The sequence below is a fragment of the Coregonus lavaretus genome (genome assembly GCF_964263955.1).
Source record: "Coregonus lavaretus genome assembly, chromosome: 8".
Classification (NCBI taxonomy): Eukaryota; Metazoa; Chordata; class Actinopteri; order Salmoniformes; family Salmonidae; genus Coregonus; species Coregonus lavaretus.
Genome location: NC_139995.1, coordinates 37,047,712 through 37,058,200, shown reverse-complemented (window position 1 = coordinate 37,058,200; position 10,489 = coordinate 37,047,712). Strand labels below are relative to the sequence as shown.

Genomic DNA, 10,489 nt, shown 5'->3' with positions numbered 1-10,489 from the left:
CTAGAGTGCATTTGGATGATCCAGAAGAGGATTGGGAGAATGTCATATGGTCAGATGAAACCAAAATAGAACTTTTTGGTAAAAACTCAACTCGTCTTGTTTGGAGGACAAAGAATGCTGAGTTGCATCCAAAGAACACCATACCTACTGTGAAGCATGGGGGTGGAAACATCATGCTTTGGGGCTGTTTTTCTACAAAGGGACCAGGACGACTGATCCGTGTAAAGGAAAGAATGAATGGGGCCATGTATCGTGAGATTTTGAGTGAAAACCTCCTTCCATCAGCAAGGGCATTGAAGATGAAACGTGGCTGGGTCTTTCAGCATGACAATGATCCCAAACACACCGCCCGGGCAACGAAGGAGTGGCTTCGTAAGAAGCATTTCAAGGTCCTGGAGTGGCCTAGCCAGTCTCCAGATCTCAACCCCATAGAAAGTCTTTGGAGGGAGTTGAAAGTCTGTGTTGCCCAGCGACAGCCCCAAAACATCACTGCTCTAGAGGAGATCTGCATGGAGGAATGGGCCAAAATACCAGCAACAGTGTGTGAAAACCTTGTGAAGACTTACAGAAAACGTTTGACCTGTGTCATTGCCAACAAAGGGTATATAACAAAGTATTGAGAAACTTTTGTTATTGACCAAATACTTATTTTCCACCATAATTTGCATATAAATTCATAAAAAATCCTACAATGTGATTTTCTGGATAATTTTTTTCTCATTTTGTCTGTCATAGTTGACGTGTACCTATGATGAAAATTACAGGCCTCTCTCATCTTTTTAAGTGGGAGAACTTGCACAATTGGTGGCTGACTAAATACGTTTTTCCCCCACTGTATAAAGGGAAGGAGAGAGTGCTGCTGCTAGAGTAATTGGTCTCTGTGAGCTGTCCATTGCACCATGAATAAGTCCACTAGCCTGAGGGTGCGCTTGCCAGTGCTGGTACTGGTGCTGGAAGTGGTTTTCCTTGGTCTCTATGCCAGCTTTGTCACCTATGACGACAATGCCAACGGCAAGTTTCAGAACAATGAGACCAACCCTATGGACAACTCCCTGTATCGAGACTATCCCTTCTTCGCTGACATGCAGATGATGATCTGCCTGCTGGCCTTCCTGCGGCTTTATAGCTTCAGCGGGATCGTCTTCAACTTCCTGACAGCCACCTTCACCATCCAGTGGGCAGGGCTACTTCCAGTTCTACTCCGATGGAAAGATCCACCTTGGGGTCATCAACCTGCTCAATGCTGAGTTTGCCTGCGCCGCGGTGCTTATCTCCAACGGGCCGGTGCTGGGAAAGAACAGTCCGGTGCAGGTGCTGGTCATGGCCCTGCTAATGATCCATATCTTTGCCATGACAGAGTGGGCTGTGCTGAAATACCTAAAGATCAATGATGCAGGTGGCTCCATCCTCATCCATCTGTTTGCCTGTTACTTTGGGCTGGGGGTCACGTTTGTGCTGTACTGGCCGAGCCTGAACAATGCCACGTCAAGGAGATAAACCATTTACAAGTCAGACATCCTGTCGGTGATGGGCACCCTGTTCCTTTGGGTGTTCTGGCCCTCTTTCAACTCTGACCTTAAAGGGTGATGACCAGCACAGGCCTGTCCTGCACACCTACATAGGCCTCAGCTCCTTGTCGATGACCACCTTCGCTTTATCTGCCCTATTCAACAAGAGAGGCTAGATCACCATGGCCGACATTCAGAATGTGACTCTGGAGGGTGGTGTGACTGTTGGGGCCGTGGACATGATGATCTCCCCTGCAGCCGCCTACGCCCTGGGGGTCATGGGCTGCACCGCCTGCTTCATGGGATACAGGTACCTCACCCTGTTCCTGGCCCGCCACTTCAGGATCCAAGACCAGTCTGGCATCCACAATCTCCACGGCCTCACCGGCCTCATATCCTGCACGACCGGCATTTATGCCATCCTCATGGCCAACAAAGAAACCTATGGCCCCAGTATGTACCAGATCTTCACCCACCGCGCACCCATGGAGGGAGACCCAAAGCTGCTTGAGCTGCAGCAGCTGATCCCCAGGGCTGAAGTCTGGCCTGGGCCGCACCGCCAATGAGCAGGCCTTCTACCAGGTGGCAGCTACACTACATGACCAAAAGTATGTGGACACCTGCTCGTCGAACATCTCATTCCAAAATCATGGGCGTTAATATGGAGTTGGTCCCCCTTTTGCTGCTATAACAGCCTCCACTCTTCTGGAAAGGCTTTTTACTAGATGTTGGAACATTGCTGCGGGGACTTGCTTCCATTCAGCCACAAGCGCATTAGTGAGGATGGGCACTAATGTTGGGCAATTAGGTCTGGCTCGCAGTCAGCGTTCCAATTCATCCCAAAGGTGTTCAATGGGGTTGAGTTCAGGGCTCTGTGCAGGCCAGTCAAGTTCTTCCACACCGATCTCAACAAACCATTTCTGTATGGACCTTGCTTTGTGCACAGTGGCATTGTCATGTTGAAACAGGAACTGGCCATCCCCAAACTGTGGCCACAAAGCACAGAATCGTCTAGAATGTTATTGTGTGCTGTAGCGTTAATATTTCCCTTCACTGGAACTAAGGGGCCTGAACCATGAAAAACAGCACCATACCATTATTGACCTACACACAATACCCCATAATGTCAAAGTGTAATTATGTTTTTAGAAATTTCAACAAATTAGTTAAAAATGAAAAGCTGAAAATGCTTGAGTAAATAAGTATTCAACCCCTTTGTTATGGCAAGCCTTGATTGCAAGTTTGATTGCACACATAACACAGAGGGGATATCATTGGGAGTACATACAGTTGAAGTCGGAAGTTTACATACACCTTAGCCAAATATATTTAAACTCAGTTTTTCACAATTCCTGACATTTAATCCTAGTAAAAAATCCCTGTTTTAGGTCAGTTAGGATCACCACTTTATTTTAAGAATGTGAAATGTCAGAGTAATAGTAGTGAGAATGATTTATTTCAGCTTTTATTTCTTTCATCACATTCCCAGTGGGTCAGAAGTTTACATACACTCAATTAGTATTTGGTAGCATTGCCTTTAAATTGTTTAACTTGGGTCAAACTTTTCGGGTAGCCTTCCACAAGCTTCCCACAATAAGTTGGGTGAATTTTGGCCCATTCCTCCTGACAGAGCTGGTGTAACTGAGTCAGGTTTGTAGGCCTCCTTGCTCGCACATGCTTTTTCAGTTCTGCCCACAAATTTAGAGGTCAGGGCTTTGTAATGACCACTCCAATACCTTGACTTTGTTGTCCTTAAGCCATTTTGCTACAACCTTGGAAGTATGCTTGGGGTCATTGTCCATTTGGAAGACCCATTTGCGACCAAGCTTTAACTTCCTGACTGATGTCTTGAGATGTTGCTTCAATATATCCACATAATTTTCCTTCCTCATGATGCCATCTATTTTGTGAAGTGCACCAGTCCCTCCTGCAGCAAAGCACCCCCACAGCATGATGCTGCCACCCTTGTGCTTCACGGTTGGGATGGTGTTCTTCGGCTTGCAAGCATCCCCCTTTTTCCTCCAAACATAACAATGGTCATTATGGCCAAACAGTTATATTTTTGTTTCATCAGACCAGAGGACATTTCTCCAAAAAGTACGATCTTTGTCCCCATGTGCAGTTGCAAACCGTAGTCTGGCTTTTTTATGGCGGTTTTGGAGCAGTGGCTTCTTCCTTGCTGAGTGGCCTTTCAGGTTATGTCGATTTAGGACTAGTTTTACTGTGGATATAGATACTGTTTCCTCCAGCATCTTCACAAGGTCCTTTGCTGTTGTTCTGGGATTGATTTGCACTTTTCGCACCAAAGTACGTTCATCTCTAGGAGACAGAACGCGTCTCCTTCCTGAGCGGTATGACGGCTGCGTGGTTCCATGGTGTTTATACTTGCGTACTATTGTTTGTACAGATGAACGTGGTACCTTCAGGCGTTTGGAAATTGCTCCCAAGGATGAACCAGACTTGTGGAGGTCTACAATTTTTTTAAACTTCTGACTTCAACTGTATTAGGGATCAACAAGATGCAATTCATCACAAGATTAATTGATACAGTATTCACACCCCTTGACTTTTTCCACATTTTTTTGTGTTACAGCCTGCATTTAAAATTGATTAAATTAAGATTTTTTTGTAATTGGCCTACACACAATACCCCATAACGTCAAAGTGGAATTACGTTTTTCAAAATCTTTACAAATTAATAAAACATTTAAAGCTGAATTTTTAAAAGACAATAAGTATTCAACCCCTTTGTTATGGAAGGCCTAAATAAGTTCAGGAGGAAAAGCTTGCTTAACAAGTCACATAATAAGTTGCATGGACTCACTCTGTGTGCAATAATTGTGTTTAATATGATTTGTGAATGACTATCTCATCTCTGTACCCCACACATACAATTATCTGTAAGGTCCCTCATTTGAGCAGTGAATTTCAAACACAGATTCAACCACAAAGACCAGGGAGGTTTTCCAATGCATCGCAAAGAAGGGCACCTATTGGTAGATGGGTAAAAATAAAAAAGCAGGCATTGAATATCCCTTTGAGCATGGTGAAGTTATTAACTACACTTTCGATGGTGTATCAATACAGCCAGTCACTACAAAGATACAGGTGTCCTTCCTAACTCAGTTGCCAGAGAGGAAGGAAACCCCTCAGTGATTTCACCATGAGGCTAATGGTGACTTTAAAACAGTTACAGACAGTGGTGGAAAAAGTACCCAATTGTCATACTTGAATAAAAGTAAAGATACCTTAATAGAAAATGACTCAAGTAAAAGTGAAAGTCACCCAGTAAAATAGCACTTGAGTAAAAGTCTGAAAGTATTTGGTTTTTACATATACTTAAGTATCAAAAGTAAATGCAATTGCTAAAATATACTTAAGTATCAAAGTAAAAGTAAAAGAATACATCATTTTAAATTCCTTATATTAAGGGAACCAGACGGCACCATTTTCTTGGTTTTATTTATTTACAGATAATCAGGGGCACACTCCAACACTCAGACATAATTTACAAACTAATAATTTGTGTTTAGTGAGCCCACCAGTTCAGATGCAGTAGATGACCAGGGATGTTCTCTTGATAAGTGCCTGAATTTGACTTTTTTCTTGTCCTGCTTTCGAAATGTAACGAGTACTTTTGGGTGTCAGAGAAAATGTATGGAGTAAAACAGGGGTGTCAAACTCATTTTAGCTCAGGGGCCACATGGAGGAAAATCTATTCCCAAGTGGGCCGGACCGGTAAAATCATAGTATATATAACTTAAAAACAACAACTTCAGATTGTTTTCTTTGTTTTAATACTATCAACATAAAACATAAAGCTGGAGCCTGAGGACAGTGTGTCCAAAATAGTACAAGCACAACATCACTATTAATCATAAAACACCTCAAGTTTATTTGAAAATTCTAAAGAAAAAACACACAAACACACAATGCCTCAGTGATTCACATAACTGTTTCACAGATCACAGAACTATATCAGGGTGTCATTTCTCAGGCAGAAATGTAGATACAAATAATGAAATCCTGTTCCCCAAACAAGTGCAAGAACCACAGAGTCAAGAATAGGTTAAATATACAAATAAAATAAAATCAATTAAAAACAATAGCACATCAACATAAAAACATATAAACATAAAGCTGGAGCCTGAGGACAGTGTGTCCAAAAGCACAACATCACTATTAATCATAAAACACCTCAAGTTATTTGAAATTCTGAGGACAAACAACACACAAACACACAATGCCTCAGTGATTCACAGAAGTATATCACAGATCACAGAACTATATCAGGGTGTCTCATGCAGCACTTTAAGTGGGGTTGCATAGTTTATTTGACTCCTGATACCTGGCATCTTTTAGCTTTCACCAGCGCATCAATATCAGGCGTCACATCTTGAGTGGCAGCCAACTTCAGGATGTGATTCAAGTGCTTGTGCGTGAGCCTTGAGCGCAGCTTTGTTTTATTTATGCTCATTACAGAGAACTTGCTCACAAAGATATGTGGTTCCAAACATGCACAACCGTTTTGCAGCGAGGGCTGTCAAGTTGGGGTAACCTGGCAAGAGATTCTGATAAAATGTGTCCAAGCCAGCTGCGGCAAATTTGCCCTTCAAATCCGAGTCACACTGCAAGTCTATTATTTCAAGTTGGATGCTGACGGGCAGATCAGAGGGATTCACGGTGAATGGCGAACAAAAAACGTTGAAGTCTTTCTCCAGTTCACCAAAAATCTGAAAGCGTTGCTCAAACTCCCTTAACGGTCCCGTTATTTTATCTTTGAACCGCTTCATGTCTGCCACATGTTGGGTCGCGCACACATTTTTCAGACAGGGGAAGTGAGCTGCATCACCACCGGCGAGTTGCGTCTCCCACAATGACAGCTTCAACTTGAAAGAACGTATTTTACATTTACATTTTAGTCATTTAGCAGACGCTCTTATCCAGAGCGACTTACAGTTAGTAAATACATACATATATTTTTTTTTATACTGGCCCCCCGTGGGAATCAAACCCACAACCCTGGCGTTGCAAACGCCATGCTCTACCAACTGAGCTACATCCCTGCCGGCCATTCCCTCCCCTACCCTGGACCAATTGTGCGCCGCCCATGAGTCTCCCGGTCACGGCCGGAGCCTGGATTCGAACCAGGATCTCTAGTGGCACAGTTAGCACTGCGATGCAGTGCCTTAGACCACTGCGCCACTCAGGAGTATGCTGTCATAATGCTGTCATAATACTGTCATAATACTGCGTGGCAACTTTGTTGCGCCCTTGCAGCTGTTTGTTCAAGTTATTCAGGTGCTCTGTAACATCCACCATAAATGCAAGGTCTTGCATCCATTCTGCGGAATTAAATTCTAACACTGGTTTGCCCTTTTCTTCCATGAACTGTTCAATTTCTTCTCGTAAATCAAAGAAACGCCTCAGCACAGCACCTCGGCTTAACCATCTTACCTCAGTGTGGTATGGCAGGCCATAGATGTGGTCTTTCTCTCTGAGAAGGCTGTCAAACTGACGGTGATTCAGGCTTCTGGATCGGATGAAATTAACAGTTTGGATGACCACCTTCATGACGTTATCCATCTTTAATGACTTGCAACACAAAGCCTCCTGGTGCAAAATACAGTGAAAAGTCCAAAAATCACGTCCTCCATTTGCAGATTGCACTTTCTCTCTGAACTTTGTCACAACGCCTGCTTTTTTCCCGATAATTGAGGGCGCACCATCTGTAGCCAGGCTGACAGCGCGGGACCAGTCCACTCCGACCCTGTCCAGCGCGCCGACGAGTGCAGTGAAAATATCAGCTGCTGTCGTTGTATCTGTCATCGGCACCAACTCCACGAACTCCTCGGTGACGGTCAATGTGTCATCAACTCCGCGGATGAAAATGGCCAGTTGTGCAACATCTGTAATGTCCGTGCTTTCATCAATTGCAACCGAAAATGCAATAAATGACTTTACTTTTTGCTTCAACTTGCTGTCCAAATCCACTGAAAGATCGGAAATCCTGACTGCAACTGTGTTTCTTGTCAGGCTAATATTTGCAAAAGCCTGGTGCTTTTCAGGGCACACAATCTCTGCTGCCTTCATCATGCATGTTTTTACAAATTCACCCTCACTAAATGGTTTTGAAGCCACTGCGATTTCATTAGCAATGAGGTAGCTAGCTTTCACTGCAGCGTCACTGATGTCTCGGCTGTGAGTAAACACAGACTGCTGTTTCTTCAGACCCACCAACAGTTCATTCACCTTCTCTCTTCTCCGCTGTCCTTGAAAGTTGTCATATTTGTCGGCATGAAGACTCACATAGTGGCGACGAAGGTTATATTCTTTCAGCACTGCAACATGATGTGAACACACCAAACATACAGCTTTCCCATTCAATTCCGTGAATAAATAGAAGGATGACAATTTTTCTTGGAACACTCTGCACTCTGCGTCCACTTTTCTCTTTTTTGACAGAGACATATTGGGGCAATGAGGGTGCCAAAGCACATAATGTTAAAAGTAGAAGCCGTAATAAATATTGCTGGCAAAACAAAGTAGCTCATCCGGACTGGCTGCACTTGCTTGACCTATTTGCTCTGCCCCGGTATAAACAGTTTGCTGGCTTAACACAATTACTATTGCGCCATCGAGTGGACACAATTGGAACAGCAGTTTCTTTTATTGAAAAATTGCAGCTCATTTTTATACTTTACAAAATCATCTCGCGGGCCAGATTAAACCCGTTTGCGGGCCTGATCCGGCCCGCGGGCCGGACGTTTGACACCCCTGGAGTAAAACGTACATTATTTTCTTTAGGAATGTAGTGGACTAAAAGTAAAAGTGGTCAAAAATATAAATAGTAAAGCACAGATACCCCCTAAAAATTACTTAAGTACAGAGGGGGAAAAAAGCATTTAGTCAGCCACCAATTGTGCAAGTTCTCCCACTTAAAAAGATGCGAGAGGCCTGTAATTTTCATCATAGGTACACGTCAACTATGACAGACAAATTGAGAAAAAAAAATCCAGAAAATCACATTGTAGGATTTTTAATGAATTTATTTGCAAATTATGGTGGAAAATAAGTATTTGGTCAATAACAAAAGTTTCTCAATACTTTGTTATATACCCTTTGTTGGCAATGACACAGGTCAAACGTTATCTGTAAGTCTTCACAAGGTTTTCACACACTGTTGCTGGTATTTTGGCCCATTCCTCCATGCAGATCTCCTCTAGAGCAGTGATGTTTTGGGGCTGTTGCTGGGCAACACGGACTTTCAACTCCCTCCAAAGATTTTCTATGGGGTTGAGATCTGGAGACTGGCTAGGCCACTCCAGGACCTTGAAATGCTTCTTACGAAGCCACTCCTTCGTTGCCCGGGCGGTGTGTTTGGGATCATTGTCATGCTGAAAGACCCAGCCACGTTTCATCTTCAATGCCCTTGCTGATGGAAGGAGGTTTTCACTCAAAATCTCACGATACATGGCCCCATTCATTCTTTCCTTTACACGGATCAGTCGTCCTGGTCCCTTTGTAGAAAAACAGCCCCAAAGCATGATGTTTCCACCCCCATGCTTCACAGTAGGTATGGTGTTCTTTGGATGCAACTCAGCATTCTTTGTCCTCCAAACACGACGAGTTGAGTTTTTACCAAAAAGTTATATTTTGGTTTCATCTGACCATATGACATTCTCCCAATCCTCTTCTGGATCATCCAAATGCACTCTAGCAAACTTCAGACGGGTCTGGACATGTACTGGCTTAAGCAGGGGGACACGTCTTGCACTGCAGGATTTGAGTCCCTGGCGGCGTAGTGTGATACTGATTGTAGGCTTTGTTACTTTGGTCCCAGCTCTCTGCAGGTCATTCACTAGGTCCCCCCGTGTGGTTCTGGGATTTTTGCTCACCGTTCTTGTGATCATTTTGACCCCACGGGGTGAGATCTTGCGTGGAGCCCCAGATCGAGGGAGATTATCAGTGGTCTTGTAAGTCTTCCATTTCCTAATAATTGCTCCCACAGTTGATTTCTTCAAACCAAGCTGCTTACCTATTGCAGATTCAGTCTTCCCAGCCTGGTGCAGGTCTACAATTTTGTTTCTGGTGTCCTTTGACAGCTCTTTGGTCTTGGCCATAGTAGAGTTTGGAGTGTGACTGTTTGAGGTTGTGGACAGGTGTCTTTTATACTGATAACAAGTTCAAACAGGTGCCATTAATACAGGTAACGAGTGGAGGACAGAGGAGCCTCTTAAAGAAGAAGTTACAGGTCTGTGAGAGCCAGAAATCTTGCTTGTTTGTAGGTGACCAAATACTTATTTTCCACCATAATTTGCAAATAAATTCATTAAAAATCCTACAATGTGATTTTCTGGATTTTTTTTTCTCAATTTGTCTGTCATAGTTGACGTGTACCTATGATGAAAATTACAGGCCTCTCTCATCTTTTTAAGTGGGAGAACTTGCACAATTGGTGGCTGACTAAATACTTTTTTCCCCCACTGTAGTACTTCTAAGTATTTTTACTTAGTTACAGTGGCTTGTGAAAGTATTCACCCCCTTTGGCATTTTTCCTATTTTGTTGCCTTACAACCTGGAATTAAAATGGATTTTTGGGGGGTTTGTATCATTTGATTTACACAACATGCCTACCACTTTGAAGATGCAAAATAAATAAAAATCTGAAACAAACAAGGAATAAGACAAACAGAAAACTTGAGCGTGTATAGCTATACAAGAATTTCCCTGTATTTAGCGCCATCCATCATTCCTTCAATTCTGACCAGTTTCCCAGTCCCTGCCGATGGAAAAACATGGTGTTCTCGGGGTGATGAGAGGTGTTGGGTTTGCGCCAGACATGGTCTCATCTGACCAGAATACATTCTTCCATATGTCTCCCACGTGGCTTTTGGCGAACACAAAACCTGTGGTTATTTTTTTCTTTACGCAATGGATTTTTTCTGACCACTCTTCCATAAAGCCCAGCTCTGTGGAGT

The 10,489-nt window shown here is 43.4% G+C and overlaps 1 pseudogene across 1 annotated transcript; it reads left to right on the top strand.

Annotated features, from left to right (window-relative positions):
- The first annotated feature begins 899 nt into the window (after positions 1-899).
- Positions 900-2,168, top strand: LOC311134037 (ammonium transporter Rh type B-like; annotated as a pseudogene). Its single transcript has one exon. The product of its transcript is annotated as an ammonium transporter Rh type B-like (transcript).
- Positions 2,169-10,489: the final 8,321 nt, after the last annotated feature.